Source organism: Spea bombifrons, chromosome 3 (genome assembly GCF_027358695.1).
Source record: "Spea bombifrons isolate aSpeBom1 chromosome 3, aSpeBom1.2.pri, whole genome shotgun sequence".
NCBI classification, from domain to species: domain Eukaryota; kingdom Metazoa; phylum Chordata; class Amphibia; order Anura; family Pelobatidae; genus Spea; species Spea bombifrons.
Window position 1 is genome coordinate 2562251 of NC_071089.1, and position 15879 is coordinate 2578129.

Sequence of the window (15879 nt, forward strand, 5' to 3'; positions counted from 1 at the left end):
GTGCATCATGGGTATTCAAATGAGGCGGCAGCTCAAACAAACCTTCCAGCAGTCTTAGTGACTGGGGCGCGAGGTTGCTTCTTTGAAACAATGTTGTTTGCGTTAAGAAAAGAAAAGCTGAAGATTGTAACTCCCCCACCGCTTACCTACGGGGGTCCGCAACTTCCCCTTCTGCTGCAGCCACCAGAAGTTCCTGGCACACATTCTTTGGGCTGTGTTACAAGGTTAGGGGTAAGGCTTCGGGATGGAATCTGATTACTACTCTTTTTTCCAATCGTGGCGTGCTGAACCCATCGGCTTCACAAATACCAAGTTGCCTGATGCTGTTTCCTTTGAAAGCAAATATATCTTTTCCACAAAGCCAATCTTTCTAATTAAACCACCTTTCCAAAGTTAGCGGTTAGAAACGTTTAAGCATGGAAAGGTTTGGTGATAGAGCTTGGGTTAGGGGCGGGTTAAGCTCATGGCTTTGAAGAGGCCCAGTTACAGTTAGCGTCGGAGTACTGTTAATGGTTTACGGTTGACAGTTTAGGGTTAGGTAAGGCTTAGAATCCTTCCCCATTGTGGCGTGTTTAGCCCATCCTTTTCACAAACACCAAAAAAGCCTGATTTCCTTCAATTTCTTTTTGTCTTAAGCAGCATCGCCAGTGCCAACATTTTGCACCTAAGATTATAAAAAGTACCTAACAAAATTGTTTTTGTATTAAAACTGCGGCGGGAAGAAAACGCACAAAATCTCGGACAGTTCACCATACGGCCTTGCGACGAACGAGCAAAAGGCTCACTAACGGCAGCGCACGGACGACCGGACTCCCCAGCACCGCCACAAAGAAGGAGCGCAGCACGGCATCGGAGCGGCAAAAGTCAATCCAAACACGGCAGACTAGACACTTTGCCAAAAATGAAGTCTGCAACCTGATCTTTCCACACACATAGAGCTTCCCAACTCGTGTCGGAAAGCTTTTAAACAAATAGCAAAAAACCTATGATCACTGAACGTACAGAGGGCGCATTAGTCCTTTCCATGCTGAAAACCGGCCCCTTAAGCGTGTGGTGAGTACTTTTTCCAGATGTTTCACTATTGATATTTGAGGAAATGAATAATACAACTGCACATGTGAGGAACAGAGATCTCAATGTTAAACATTTAAGGACAGTTGTTTTTTTTTTTTGGTTTGTTTATTATCATAAAGAACAATTGGGAATATGCTTGAAAGCATGTGTACAGGCTTATTTGCATACAGTCTGGAGGGCGTGGTCTAACTCTGCCTCGTTAAAGCATTTCTACAACCCCAAACAGTACATAGCATGACGCAGGCAGGATATTTTGCGCTTCTGGATGCGACGCAGCCCTTAGCCAGGACGAAGCTTGCGACTAAAGCAAGCAATCTTTTTGATCTATCGTTAACAACAGCAAAGAAGCCCAGCAAACGCCAGGCATCAAAAAATTGATTAAGACTCATGGTCGTTCCTCCCCACGGAAATCTTTAGTAAAAGGCGAAAGATTTATTCGGTCTGAAGAGAAACCAGAGTATACCCAAGCATGCCGCAGGGCAACGGCCCGGCCACAGGCAGTGCTCCTCGAGGTTAAGGTGTGTTTAATTAATCCCACCCAGCTCTTGCCTGATCATTGGAACCTTTAACACATGCAAAACACAATTGCAAAGGGATTGGAACTATTTAATATTGGGCTGTTTTAAAGTCTTATTAAACTAACAATAAGGCGGGGCGTTTCTCGGTGCATCATGGGTATTCAAATGAGGCGGCAGCTCAAACAAACCTTCCAGCAGTCTTAGTGACTGGGGCGCGAGGTTGCTTCTTTGAAACAATGTTGTTTGCGTTAAGAAAAGAAAAGCTGAAGATTGTAACTCCCCCACCGCTTACCTACGGGGGTCCGCAACTTCCCCTTCTGCTGCAGCCACCAGAAGTTCCTGGCACACATTCTTTGGGCTGTGTTACAAGGTTAGGGGTAAGGCTTCGGGATGGAATCTGATTACTACTCTTTTTTCCAATCGTGGCGTGCTGAACCCATCGGCTTCACAAATACCAAGTTGCCTGATGCTGTTTCCTTTGAAAGCAAATATATCTTTTCCACAAATCCAATCTTTCTAATTAAACCACCTTTCCAAAGTTAGCGGTTAGAAACGTTTAAGCATGGAAAGGTTTGGTGATAGAGCTTGGGTTAGGGGCGGGTTAAGCTCATGGCTTTGAAGAGGCCCAGTTAGAGTTAGCGTCGGAGTACTGTTAATGGTTTACGGTTGACAGTTTAGGGTTAGGTAAGGCTTAGAATCCTTCCCCATTGTGGCGTGTTTAGCCCATCCTTTTCACAAACACCAAAAAAGCCTGATTTCCTTCAATTTCTTTTTGTCTTAAGCAGCATCGCCAGTGCCAACATTTTGCACCTAAGATTATAAAAAGTACCTAACAAAATTGTTTTTGTATTAAAACTGCGGCGGGAAGAAAACGCACAAAATCTCGGACAGTTCACCATACGGCCTTGCGACGAACGAGCAAAAGGCTCACTAACGGCAGCGCACGGACGACCGGACTCCCCAGCACCGCCACAAAGAAGGAGCGCAGCACGGCATCGGAGCGGCAAAAGTCAATCCAAACACGGCAGACTAGACACTTTGCCAAAAATGAAGTCTGCAACCTGATCTTTCCACACGCATAGAGCTTCCCAACTCGTGTCGGAAAGCTTTTAAACAAATAGTAAAAAAGCTATGATCACTGAACGTACAGAGGGCGCATTAGTCCTTTCCATGCTGAAAACCGGCCCCTTAAGCGTGTGGTGAGTACTTTTTCCAGATGTTTCACTATTGATATTTGAGGAAATGAATAATACAACTGCACATGTGAGGAACAGAGATCTCAATGTTAAACATTTAAGGACAGTTGTTTTTTTTTTTTGGTTTGTTTATTATCATAAAGAACAATTGGGAATATGCTTGAAAGCATATGTACAGGCTTATTTGCATACAGTCTGGAGGGCGTGGTCTAACTCTGCCTCGTTAAAGCATTTCTACAACCCCAAACAGTACATAGCATGACGCAGGCAGGATATTTTGCGCTTCTGGATGCGAAGCAGCCCTTAGCCAGGACGAAGCTTGCAACTAAAGCAAGCAATCTTTTTGATCTATCGTTAACAACAGCAAAGAAGCCCAGCAAACGCCAGGCATCAAAAAATTGATTAAGACTCATGGTCGTTCCTCCCCACGGAAATCTTTAGTAAAAGGCGAAAGATTTATTCGGTCTGAAGAGAAACCAGAGTATACCCAAGCATGCCGCAGGGCAACGGCCCGGCCACAGGCAGTGCTCCTCGAGGTTAAGGTGTGTTTAATTAATCCCACCCAGCTCTTGCCTGATCATTGGAACCTTTAACACATGCAAAACACAATTGCAAAGGGATTGGAACTATTTAATATTGGGCTGTTTTAAAGTCTTATTAAACTAACAATAAGGCGGGGCGTTTCTCGGTGCATCATGGGTATTCAAATGAGGCGGCAGCTCAAACAAACCTTCCAGCAGTCTTAGTGACTGGGGCGCGAGGTTGCTTCTTTGAAACAATGTTGTTTGCGTTAAGAAAAGAAAAGCTGAAGATTGTAACTCCCCCACCGCTTACCTACGGGGGTCCGCAACTTCCCCTTCTGCTGCAGCCACCAGAAGTTCCTGGCACACATTCTTTGGGCTGTGTTACAAGGTTAGGGGTAAGGCTTCGGGATGGAATCTGATTACTACTCTTTTTTCCAATCGTGGCGTGCTGAACCCATCGGCTTCACAAATACCAAGTTGCCTGATGCTGTTTCCTTTGAAAGCAAATATATCTTTTCCACAAATCCAATCTTTCTAATTAAACCACCTTTCCAAAGTTAGCGGTTAGAAACGTTTAAGCATGGAAAGGTTTGGTGATAGAGCTTGGGTTAGGGGCGGGTTAAGCTCATGGCTTTGAAGAGGCCCAGTTACAGTTAGCGTCGGAGTACTGTTAATGGTTTACGGTTGACAGTTTAGGGTTAGGTAAGGCTTAGAATCCTTCCCCATTGTGGCGTGTTTAGCCCATCCTTTTCACAAACACCAAAAAAGCCTGATTTCCTTCAATTTCTTTTTGTCTTAAGCAGCATCGCCAGTGCCAACATTTTGCACCTAAGATTATAAAAAGTACCTAACAAAATTGTTTTTGTATTAAAACTGCGGCGGGAAGAAAACGCACAAAATCTCGGACAGTTCACCATACGGCCTTGCGACGAACGAGCAAAAGGCTCACTAACGGCAGCGCACGGACGACCGGACTCCCCAGCACCGCCACAAAGAAGGAGCGCAGCACGGCATCGGAGCGGCAAAAGTCAATCCAAACACGGCAGACTAGACACTTTGCCAAAAATGAAGTCTGCAACCTGATCTTTCCACACGCATAGAGCTTCCCAACTCGTGTCGGAAAGCTTTTAAACAAATAGCAAAAAAGCTATGATCACTGAACGTACAGAGGGCGCATTAGTCCTTTCCATGCTGAAAACCGGCCCCTTAAGCGTGTGGTGAGTACTTTTTCCAGATGTTTCACTATTGATATTTGAGGAAATGAATAATACAACTGCACATGTGAGGAACAGAGATCTCAATGTTAAACATTTAAGGACAGTTGTTTTTTTTTTTGGTTTGTTTATTATCATAAAGAACAATTGGGAATATGCTTGAAAGCATATGTACAGGCTTATTTGCATACAGTCTGGAGGGCGTGGTCTAACTCTGCCTCGTTAAAGCATTTCTACAACCCCAAACAGTACATAGCATGACGCAGGCAGGATATTTTGCGCTTCTGGATGCGAAGCAGCCCTTAGTCAGGACGAAGCTTGCAACTAAAGCAAGCAATCTTTTTGATCTATCGTTAACAACAGCAAAGAAGCCCAGCAAACGCCAGGCATCAAAAAATTGATTAAGACTCATGGTCGTTCCTCCCCACGGAAATCTTTAGTAAAAGGCGAAAGATTTATTCGGTCTGAAGAGAAACCAGAGTATACCCAAGCATGCCGCAGGGCAACGGCCCGGCCACAGGCAGTGCTCCTCGAGGTTAAGGTGTGTTTAATTAATCCCACCCAGCTCTTGCCTGATCATTGGAACCTTTAACACATGCAAAACACAATTGCAAAGGGATTGGAACTATTTAATATTGGGCTGTTTTAAAGTCTTATTAAACTAACAATAAGGCGGGGCGTTTCTCGGTGCATCATGGGTATTCAAATGAGGCGGCAGCTCAAACAAACCTTCCAGCAGTCTTAGTGACTGGGGCGCGAGGTTGCTTCTTTGAAACAATGTTGTTTGCGTTAAGAAAAGAAAAGCTGAAGATTGTAACTCCCCCACCGCTTACCTACGGGGGTCCGCAACTTCCCCTTCTGCTGCAGCCACCAGAAGTTCCTGGCACACATTCTTTGGGCTGTGTTACAAGGTTAGGGGTAAGGCTTCGGGATGGAATCCGATTACTACTCTTTTTTCCAATCGTGGTGTGCTGAACCCATCGGCTTCACAAATACCAAGTTGCCTGATGCTGTTTCCTTTGAAAGCAAATATATCTTTTCCACAAATCCAATCTTTCTAATTAAACCACCTTTCCAAAGTTAGCGGTTAGAAACGTTTAAGCATGGAAAGGTTTGGTGATAGAGCTTGGGTTAGGGGCGGGTTAAGCTCATGGCTTTGAAGAGGCCCAGTTACAGTTAGCGTCGGAGTACTGTTAATGGTTTACGGTTGACAGTTTAGGGTTAGGTAAGGCTTAGAATCCTTCCCCATTGTGGCGTGTTTAGCCCATCCTTTTCACAAACACCAAAAAAGCCTGATTTCCTTCAATTTCTTTTTGTCTTAAGCAGCATCGCCAGTGCCAACATTTTGCACCTAAGATTATAAAAAGTACCTAACAAAATTGTTTTTGTATTAAAACTGCGGCGGGAAGAAAACGCACAAAATCTCGGACAGTTCACCATACGGCCTTGCGACGAACGAGCAAAAGGCTCACTAACGGCAGCGCACGGACGACCGGACTCCCCAGCACCGCCACAAAGAAGGAGCGCAGCACGGCATCGGAGCGGCAAAAGTCAATCCAAACACGGCAGACTAGACACTTTGCCAAAAATGAAGTCTGCAACCTGATCTTTCCACACGCATAGAGCTTCCCATCTCGTGTCGGAAAGCTTTTAAACAAATAGCAAAAAAGCTATGATCACTGAACGTACAGAGGGCGCATTAGTCCTTTCCATGCTGAAAACCGGCCCCTTAAGCGTGTGGTGAGTACTTTTTCCAGATGTTTCACTATTGATATTTGAGGAAATGAATAATACAACTGCACATGTGAGGAACAGAGATCTCAATGTTAAACATTTAAGGACAGTTGTTTTTTTTTTTGGTTTGTTTATTATCATAAAGAACAATTGGGAATATGCTTGAAAGCATATGTACAGGCTTATTTGCATACAGTCTGGAGGGCGTGGTCTAACTCTGCCTCGTTAAAGCATTTCTACAACCCCAAACAGTACATAGCATGACACAGGCAGGATATTTTGCGCTTCTGGATGCGACGCAGCCCTTAGCCAGGACGAAGCTTGCAACTAAAGCAAGCAATCTTTTTGATCTATCGTTAACAACAGCAAAGAAGCCCAGCAAACGCCAGGCATCAAAAAATTGATTAAGACTCATGGTCGTTCCTCCCCACGGAAATCTTTAGTAAAAGGCGAAAGATTTATTCGGTCTGAAGAGAAACCAGAGTATACCCAAGCATGCCGCAGGGCAACGGCCCGGCCACAGGCAGTGCTCCTCGAGGTTAAGGTGTGTTTAATTAATCCCACCCAGCTCTTGCCTGATCATTGGAACCTTTAACACATGCAAAACACAATTGCAAAGGGATTGGAACTATTTAATATTGGGCTGTTTTAAAGTCTTATTAAACTAACAATAAGGCGGGGCGTTTCTCGGTGCATCATGGGTATTCAAATGAGGCGGCAGCTCAAACAAACCTTCCAGCAGTCTTAGTGACTGGGGCGCGAGGTTGCTTCTTTGAAACAATGTTGTTTGCGTTAAGAAAAGAAAAGCTGAAGATTGTAACTCCCCCACCGCTTACCTACGGGGGTCCGCAACTTCCCCTTCTGCTGCAGCCACCAGAAGTTCCTGGCACACATTCTTTGGGCTGTGTTACAAGGTTAGGGGTAAGGCTTCGGGATGGAATCTGATTACTACTCTTTTTTCCAATCGTGGCGTGCTGAACCCATCGGCTTCACAAATACCAAGTTGCCTGATGCTGTTTCCTTTGAAAGCAAATATATCTTTTCCACAAATCCAATCTTTCTAATTAAACCACCTTTCCAAAGTTAGCGGTTAGAAACGTTTAAGCATGGAAAGGTTTGGTGATAGAGCTTGGGTTAGGGGCGGGTTAAGCTCATGGCTTTGAAGAGGCCCAGTTACAGTTAGCGTCGGAGTACTGTTAATGGTTTACGGTTGACAGTTTAGGGTTAGGTAAGGCTTAGAATCCTTCCCCATTGTGGCGTGTTTAGCCCATCCTTTTCACAAACACCAAAAAAGCCTGATTTCCTTCAATTTCTTTTTGTCTTAAGCAGCATCGCCAGTGCCAACATTTTGCACCTAAGATTATAAAAAGTACCTAACAAAATTGTTTTTGTATTAAAACTGCGGCGGGAAGAAAACGCACAAAATCTCGGACAGTTCACCATACGGCCTTGCGACGAACGAGCAAAAGGCTCACTAACGGCAGCGCACGGACGACCGGACTCCCCAGCACCGCCACAAAGAAGGAGCGCAGCACGGCATCGGAGCGGCAAAAGTCAATCCAAACACGGCAGACTAGACACTTTGCCAAAAATGAAGTCTGCAACCTGATCTTTCCACACGCATAGAGCTTCCCAACTCGTGTCGGAAAGCTTTTAAACAAATAGCAAAAAAGCTATGATCACTGAACGTACAGAGGGCGCATTAGTCCTTTCCATGCTGAAAACCGGCCCCTTAAGCGTGTGGTGAGTACTTTTTCCAGATGTTTCACTATTGATATTTGAGGAAATGAATAATACAACTGCACATGTGAGGAACAGAGATCTCAATGTTAAACATTTAAGGACAGTTGTTTTTTTTTTTGGTTTGTTTATTATCATAAAGAACAATTGGGAATATGCTTGAAAGCATATGTACAGGCTTATTTGCATACAGTCTGGAGGGCGTGGTCTAACTCTGCCTCGTTAAAGCATTTCTACAACCCCAAACAGTACATAGCATGACGCAGGCAGGATATTTTGCGCTTCTGGATGCGAAGCAGCCCTTAGCCAGGACGAAGCTTGCAACTAAAGCAAGCAATCTTTTTGATCTATCGTTAACAACAGCAAAGAAGCCCAGCAAACGCCAGGCATCAAAAAATTGATTAAGACTCATGGTCGTTCCTCCCCACGGAAATCTTTAGTAAAAGGCGAAAGATTTATTCGGTCTGAAGAGAAACCAGAGTATACCCAAGCATGCCGCAGGGCAACGGCCCGGCCACAGGCAGTGCTCCTCGAGGTTAAGGTGTGTTTAATTAATCCCACCCAGCTCTTGCCTGATCATTGGAACCTTTAACACATTCAAAACACAATTGCAAAGGGATTGGAACTATTTAATATTGGGCTGTTTTAAAGTCTTATTAAACTAACAATAAGGCGGGGCGTTTCTCGGAGCATCATGGGTATTCAAATGAGGCGGCAGCTCAAACAAACCTTCCAGCAGTCTTAGTGACTGGGGCGCGAGGTTGCTTCTTTGAAACAATGTTGTTTGCGTTAAGAAAAGAAAAGCTGAAGATTGTAACTCCCCCACCGCTTACCTACGGGGGTCCGCAACTTCCCCTTCTGCTGCAGCCACCAGAAGTTCCTGGCACACATTCTTTGGGCTGTGTTACAAGGTTAGGGGTAAGGCTTCGGGATGGAATCCGATTACTACTCTTTTTTCCAATCGTGGCGTGCTGAACCCATCGGCTTCACAAATACCAAGTTGCCTGATGCTGTTTCCTTTGAAAGCAAATATATCTTTTCCACAAATCCAATCTTTCTAATTAAACCACCTTTCCAAAGTTAGCGGTTAGAAACGTTTAAGCATGGAAAGGTTTGGTGATAGAGCTTGGGTTAGGGGCGGGTTAAGCTCATGGCTTTGAAGAGGCCCAGTTACAGTTAGCGTCGGAGTACTGTTAATGGTTTACGGTTGACAGTTTAGGGTTAGGTAAGGCTTAGAATCCTTCCCCATTGTGGCGTGTTTAGCCCATCCTTTTCACAAACACCAAAAAAGCCTGATTTCCTTCAATTTCTTTTTGTCTTAAGCAGCATCGCCAGTGCCAACATTTTGCACCTAAGATTATAAAAAGTACCTAACAAAATTGTTTTTGTATTAAAACTGCGGCGGGAAGAAAACGCACAAAATCTCGGACAGTTCACCATACGGCCTTGCGACGAACGAGCAAAAGGCTCACTAACGGCAGCGCACGGACGACCGGACTCCCCAGCACCGCCACAAAGAAGGAGCGCAGCACGGCATCGGAGCGGCAAAAGTCAATCCAAACACGGCAGACTAGACACTTTGCCAAAAATGAAGTCTGCAACCTGATCTTTCCACACGCATAGAGCTTCCCAACTCGTGTCGGAAAGCTTTTAAACAAATAGCAAAAAAGCTATGATCACTGAACGTACAGAGGGCGCATTAGTCCTTTCCATGCTGAAAACCGGCCCCTTAAGCGTGTGGTGAGTACTTTTTCCAGATGTTTCACTATTGATATTTGAGGAAATGAATAATACAACTGCACATGTGAGGAACAGAGATCTCAATGTTAAACATTTAAGGACCGGTGTTTTTTTTTTTTGGTTTGTTTATTATCATAAAGAACAATTGGGAATATGCTTGAAAGCATATGTACAGGCTTATTTGCATACAGTCTGGAGGGCGTGGTCTAACTCTGCCTCGTTAAAGCATTTCTACAACCCCAAACAGTACATAGCATGACACAGGCAGGATATTTTGCGCTTCTGGATGCGAAGCAGCCCTTAGCCAGGACGAAGCTTGCAACTAAAGCAAGCAATCTTTTTGATCTATCGTTAACAACAGCAAAGAAGCCCAGCAAACGCCAGGCATCAAAAAATTGATTAAGACTCATGGTTGTTCCTCCCCACGGAAATCTTTAGTAAAAGGCGAAAGATTTATTCGGTCTGAAGAGAAACCAGAGTATACCCAAGCATGCCGCAGGGCAACGGCCCGGCCACAGGCAGTGCTCCTCGAGGTTAAGGTGTGTTTAATTAATCCCACCCAGCTCTTGCCTGATCATTGGAACCTTTAACACATGCAAAACACAATTGCAAAGGGATTGGAACTATTTAATATTGGGCTGTTTTAAAGTCTTATTAAACTAACAATAAGGCGGGGCGTTTCTCGGTGCATCATGGGTATTCAAATGAGGCGGCAGCTCAAACAAACCTTCCAGCAGTCTTAGTGACTGGGGCGCGAGGTTGCTTCTTTGAAACAATGTTGTTTGCGTTAAGAAAAGAAAAGCTGAAGATTGTAACTCCCCCACCGCTTACCTACGGGGGTCCGCAACTTCCCCTTCTGCTGCAGCCACCAGAAGTTCCTGGCACACATTCTTTGGGCTGTGTTACAAGGTTAGGGGTAAGGCTTCGGGATGGAATCCGATTACTACTCTTTTTTCCAATCGTGGCGTGCTGAACCCATCGGCTTCACAAATACCAAGTTGCCTGATGCTGTTTCCTTTGAAAGCAAATATATCTTTTCCACAAATCCAATCTTTCTAATTAAACCACCTTTCCAAAGTTAGCGGTTAGAAACGTTTAAGCATGGAAAGGTTTGGTGATAGAGCTTGGGTTAGGGGCGGGTTAAGCTCATGGCTTTGAAGAGGCCCAGTTACAGTTAGCGTCGGAGTACTGTTAATGGTTTACGGTTGACAGTTTAGGGTTAGGTAAGGCTTAGAATCCTTCCCCATTGTGGCGTGTTTAGCCCATCCTTTTCACAAACACCAAAAAAGCCTGATTTCCTTCAATTTCTTTTTGTCTTAAGCAGCATCGCCAGTGCCAACATTTTGCACCTAAGATTATAAAAAGTACCTAACAAAATTGTTTTTGTATTAAAACTGCGGCGGGAAGAAAACGCACAAAATCTCGGACAGTTCACCATACGGCCTTGCGACGAACGAGCAAAAGGCTCACTAACGGCAGCGCACGGACGACCGGACTCCCCAGCACCGCCACAAAGAAGGAGCGCAGCACGGCATCGGAGCGGCAAAAGTCAATCCAAACACGGCAGACTAGACACTTTGCCAAAAATGAAGTCTGCAACCTGATCTTTCCACACGCATAGAGCTTCCCAACTCGTGTCGGAAAGCTTTTAAACAAATAGCAAAAAAGCTATGATCACTGAACGTACAGAGGGCGCATTAGTCCTTTCCATGCTGAAAACCGGCCCCTTAAGCGTGTGGTGAGTACTTTTTCCAGATGTTTCACTATTGATATTTGAGGAAATGAATAATACAACTGCACATGTGAGGAACAGAGATCTCAATGTTAAACATTTAAGGACAGTTGTTTTTTTTTTTTGGTTTGTTTATTATCATAAAGAACAATTGGGAATATGCTTGAAAGCATATGTACAGGCTTATTTGCATACAGTCTGGAGGGCGTGGTCTAACTCTGCCTCATTAAAGCATTTCTACAACCCCAAACAGTACATAGCATGACACAGGCAGGATATTTTGCGCTTCTGGATGCGACGCAGCCCTTAGCCAGGACGAAGCTTGCGACTAAAGCAAGCAATCTTTTTGATCTATCGTTAACAACAGCAAAGAAGCCCAGCAAACGCCAGGCATCAAAAAATTGATTAAGACTCATGGTCGTTCCTCCCCACAGAAATCTTTAGTAAAAGGCAAAAGATTTATTCGGTCTGAAGAGAAACCAGAGTATACCCAAGCATGCCGCAGGGCAACGGCCCGGCCACAGGCAGTGCTCCTCGAGGTTAAGGTGTGTTTAATTAATCCCACCCAGCTCTTGCCTGATCATTGGAACCTTTAACACATGCAAAACACAATTGCAAAGGGATTGGAACTATTTAATATTGGGCTGTTTTAAAGTCTTATTAAACTAACAATAAGGCGGGGCGTTTCTCGGTGCATCATGGGTATTCAAATGAGGCGGCAGCTCAAACAAACCTTCCAGCAGTCTTAGTGACTGGGGCGCGAGGTTGCTTCTTTGAAACAATGTTGTTTGCGTTAAGAAAAGAAAAGCTGAAGATTGTAACTCCCCCACCGCTTACCTACGGGGGTCCGCAACTTCCCCTTCTGCTGCAGCCACCAGAAGTTCCTGGCACACATTCTTTGGGCTGTGTTACAAGGTTAGGGGTAAGGCTTCGGGATGGAATCTGATTACTACTCTTTTTTCCAATCGTGGCGTGCTGAACCCATCGGCTTCACAAATACCAAGTTGCCTGATGCTGTTTCCTTTGAAAGCAAATATATCTTTTCCACAAATCCAATCTTTCTAATTAAACCACCTTTCCAAAGTTAGCGGTTAGAAACGTTTAAGCATGGAAAGGTTTGGTGATAGAGCTTGGGTTAGGGGCGGGTTAAGCTCATGGCTTTGAAGAGGCCCAGTTACAGTTAGCGTCGGAGTACTGTTAATGGTTTACGGTTGACAGTTTAGGGTTAGGTAAGGCTTAGAATCCTTCCCCATTGTGGCGTGTTTAGCCCATCCTTTTCACAAACACCAAAAAAGCCTGATTTCCTTCAATTTCTTTTTGTCTTAAGCAGCATCGCCAGTGCCAACATTTTGCACCTAAGATTATAAAAAGTACCTAACAAAATTGTTTTTGTATTAAAACTGCGGCGGGAAGAAAACGCACAAAATCTCGGACAGTTCACCATACGGCCTTGCGACGAACGAGCAAAAGGCTCACTAACGGCAGCGCACGGACGACCGGACTCCCCAGCACCGCCACAAAGAAGGAGCGCAGCACGGCATCGGAGCGGCAAAAGTCAATCCAAACACGGCAGACTAGACACTTTGCCAAAAATGAAGTCTGCAACCTGATCTTTCCACACGCATAGAGCTTCCCAACTCGTGTCGGAAAGCTTTTAAACAAATAGCAAAAAAGCTATGATCACTGAACGTACAGAGGGCGCATTAGTCCTTTCCATGCTGAAAACCGGCCCCTTAAGCGTGTGGTGAGTACTTTTTCCAGATGTTTCACTATTGATATTTGAGGAAATGAATAATACAACTGCACATGTGAGGAACAGAGATCTCAATGTTAAACATTTAAGGACAGTTGTTTTTTTTTTTGGTTTGTTTATTATCATAAAGAACAATTGGGAATATGCTTGAAAGCATATGTACAGGCTTATTTGCATACAGTCTGGAGGGCGTGGTCTAACTCTGCCTCGTTAAAGCATTTCTACAACCCCAAACAGTACATAGCATGACGCAGGCAGGATATTTTGCGCTTCTGGATGCGAAGCAGCCCTTAGCCAGGACGAAGCTTGCAACTAAAGCAAGCAATCTTTTTGATCTATCGTTAACAACAGCAAAGAAGCCCAGCAAACGCCAGGCATCAAAAAATTGATTAAGACTCATGGTCGTTCCTCCCCACGGAAATCTTTAGTAAAAGGCGAAAGATTTATTCGGTCTGAAGAGAAACCAGAGTATACCCAAGCATGCCGCAGGGCAACGGCCCGGCCACAGGCAGTGCTCCTCGAGGTTAAGGTGTGTTTAATTAATCCCACCCAGCTCTTGCCTGATCATTGGAACCTTTAACACATTCAAAACACAATTGCAAAGGGATTGGAACTATTTAATATTGGGCTGTTTTAAAGTCTTATTAAACTAACAATAAGGCGGGGCGTTTCTCGGTGCATCATGGGTATTCAAATGAGGCGGCAGCTCAAACAAACCTTCCAGCAGTCTTAGTGACTGGGGCGCGAGGTTGCTTCTTTGAAACAATGTTGTTTGCGTTAAGAAAAGAAAAGCTGAAGATTGTAACTCCCCCACCGCTTACCTACGGGGGTCCGCAACTTCCCCTTCTGCTGCAGCCACCAGAAGTTCCTGGCACACATTCTTTGGGCTGTGTTACAAGGTTAGGGGTAAGGCTTCGGGATGGAATCCGATTACTACTCTTTTTTCCAATCGTGGCGTGCTGAACCCATCGGCTTCACAAATACCAAGTTGCCTGATGCTGTTTCCTTTGAAAGCAAATATATCTTTTCCACAAATCCAATCTTTCTAATTAAACCACCTTTCCAAAGTTAGCGGTTAGAAACGTTTAAGCATGGAAAGGTTTGGTGATAGAGCTTGGGTTAGGGGCGGGTTAAGCTCATGGCTTTGAAGAGGCCCAGTTACAGTTAGCGTCGGAGTACTGTTAATGGTTTACGGTTGACAGTTTAGGGTTAGGTAAGGCTTAGAATCCTTCCCCATTGTGGCGTGTTTAGCCCATCCTTTTCACAAACACCAAAAAAGCCTGATTTCCTTCAATTTCTTTTTGTCTTAAGCAGCATCGCCAGTGCCAACATTTTGCACCTAAGATTATAAAAAGTACCTAACAAAATTGTTTTTGTATTAAAACTGCGGCGGGAAGAAAACGCACAAAATCTCGGACAGTTCACCATACGGCCTTGCGACGAACGAGCAAAAGGCTCACTAACGGCAGCGCACGGACGACCGGACTCCCCAGCACCGCCACAAAGAAGGAGCGCAGCACGGCATCGGAGCGGCAAAAGTCAATCCAAACACGGCAGACTAGACACTTTGCCAAAAATGAAGTCTGCAACCTGATCTTTCCACACGCATAGAGCTTCCCAACTCGTGTCGGAAAGCTTTTAAACAAATAGCAAAAAAGCTATGATCACTGAACGTACAGAGGGCGCATTAGTCCTTTCCATGCTGAAAACCGGCCCCTTAAGCGTGTGGTGAGTACTTTTTCCAGATGTTTCACTATTGATATTTGAGGAAATGAATAATACAACTGCACATGTGAGGAACAGAGATCTCAATGTTAAACATTTAAGGACCGGTGTTTTTTTTTTTTGGTTTGTTTATTATCATAAAGAACAATTGGGAATATGCTTGAAAGCATATGTACAGGCTTATTTGCATACAGTCTGGAGGGCGTGGTCTAACTCTGCCTCGTTAAAGCATTTCTACAACCCCAAACAGTACATAGCATGACACAGGCAGGATATTTTGCGCTTCTGGATGCGAAGCAGCCCTTAGCCAGGACGAAGCTTGCAACTAAAGCAAGCAATCTTTTTGATCTATCGTTAACAACAGCAAAGAAGCCCAGCAAACGCCAGGCATCAAAAAATTGATTAAGACTCATGGTTGTTCCTCCCCACGGAAATCTTTAGTAAAAGGCGAAAGATTTATTCGGTCTGAAGAGAAACCAGAGTATACCCAAGCATGCCGCAGGGCAACGGCCCGGCCACAGGCAGTGCTCCTCGAGGTTAAGGTGTGTTTAATTAATCCCACCCAGCTCTTGCCTGATCATTGGAACCTTTAACACATGCAAAACACAATTGCAAAGGGATTGGAACTATTTAATATTGGGCTGTTTTAAAGTCTTATTAAACTAACAATAAGGCGGGGCGTTTCTCGGTGCATCATGGGTATTCAAATGAGGCGGCAGCTCAAACAAACCTTCCAGCAGTCTTAGTGACTGGGGCGCGAGGTTGCTTCTTTGAAACAATGTTGTTTGCGTTAAGAAAAGAAAAGCTGAAGATTGTAACTCCCCCACCGCTTACCTACGGGGGTCCGCAACTTCCCCTTCTGCTGCAGCCACCAGAAGTTCCTGGCACACATTCTTTGGGCTGTGTTACAAGGTTAGGGGTAAGGCTTC

General features: G+C 44.6%; 9 non-coding genes across 9 annotated transcripts; all 9 read right to left on the minus strand.

Moving 5' to 3' along the window:
• Window positions 1–1420: 1420 nt before the first annotated feature.
• LOC128487951 (U5 spliceosomal RNA) lies at window positions 1421–1535 on the minus strand. Its single transcript, XR_008353397.1, has one exon. It is a non-coding gene; the product is annotated as a U5 spliceosomal RNA (small nuclear RNA).
• A 1623-nt stretch (window positions 1536–3158) lies between these two features.
• On the minus strand, window positions 3159–3273 carry LOC128487952 (U5 spliceosomal RNA). The gene has a single exon (XR_008353398.1). It is a non-coding gene; the product is annotated as a U5 spliceosomal RNA (small nuclear RNA).
• A 1622-nt stretch (window positions 3274–4895) lies between these two features.
• On the minus strand, window positions 4896–5010 carry LOC128487953 (U5 spliceosomal RNA). The gene has a single exon (XR_008353399.1). It is a non-coding gene; the product is annotated as a U5 spliceosomal RNA (small nuclear RNA).
• A 1622-nt stretch (window positions 5011–6632) lies between these two features.
• On the minus strand, window positions 6633–6747 carry LOC128487954 (U5 spliceosomal RNA). The gene has a single exon (XR_008353400.1). It is a non-coding gene; the product is annotated as a U5 spliceosomal RNA (small nuclear RNA).
• Window positions 6748–8369: 1622 nt separating this feature from the next.
• On the minus strand, window positions 8370–8484 carry LOC128487956 (U5 spliceosomal RNA). The gene has a single exon (XR_008353402.1). It is a non-coding gene; the product is annotated as a U5 spliceosomal RNA (small nuclear RNA).
• A 1623-nt stretch (window positions 8485–10107) lies between these two features.
• Window positions 10108–10222, minus strand: LOC128487863 (U5 spliceosomal RNA). Its single transcript, XR_008353312.1, has one exon. It is a non-coding gene; the product is annotated as a U5 spliceosomal RNA (small nuclear RNA).
• Window positions 10223–11845: 1623 nt separating this feature from the next.
• Window positions 11846–11960, minus strand: LOC128488175 (U5 spliceosomal RNA). Its single transcript, XR_008353610.1, has one exon. It is a non-coding gene; the product is annotated as a U5 spliceosomal RNA (small nuclear RNA).
• A 1622-nt stretch (window positions 11961–13582) lies between these two features.
• LOC128487957 (U5 spliceosomal RNA) lies at window positions 13583–13697 on the minus strand. Its single transcript, XR_008353403.1, has one exon. It is a non-coding gene; the product is annotated as a U5 spliceosomal RNA (small nuclear RNA).
• Window positions 13698–15320: 1623 nt separating this feature from the next.
• On the minus strand, window positions 15321–15435 carry LOC128487864 (U5 spliceosomal RNA). Its single transcript, XR_008353313.1, has one exon. It is a non-coding gene; the product is annotated as a U5 spliceosomal RNA (small nuclear RNA).
• Between the last annotated feature and the right edge of the window lie 444 nt (window positions 15436–15879).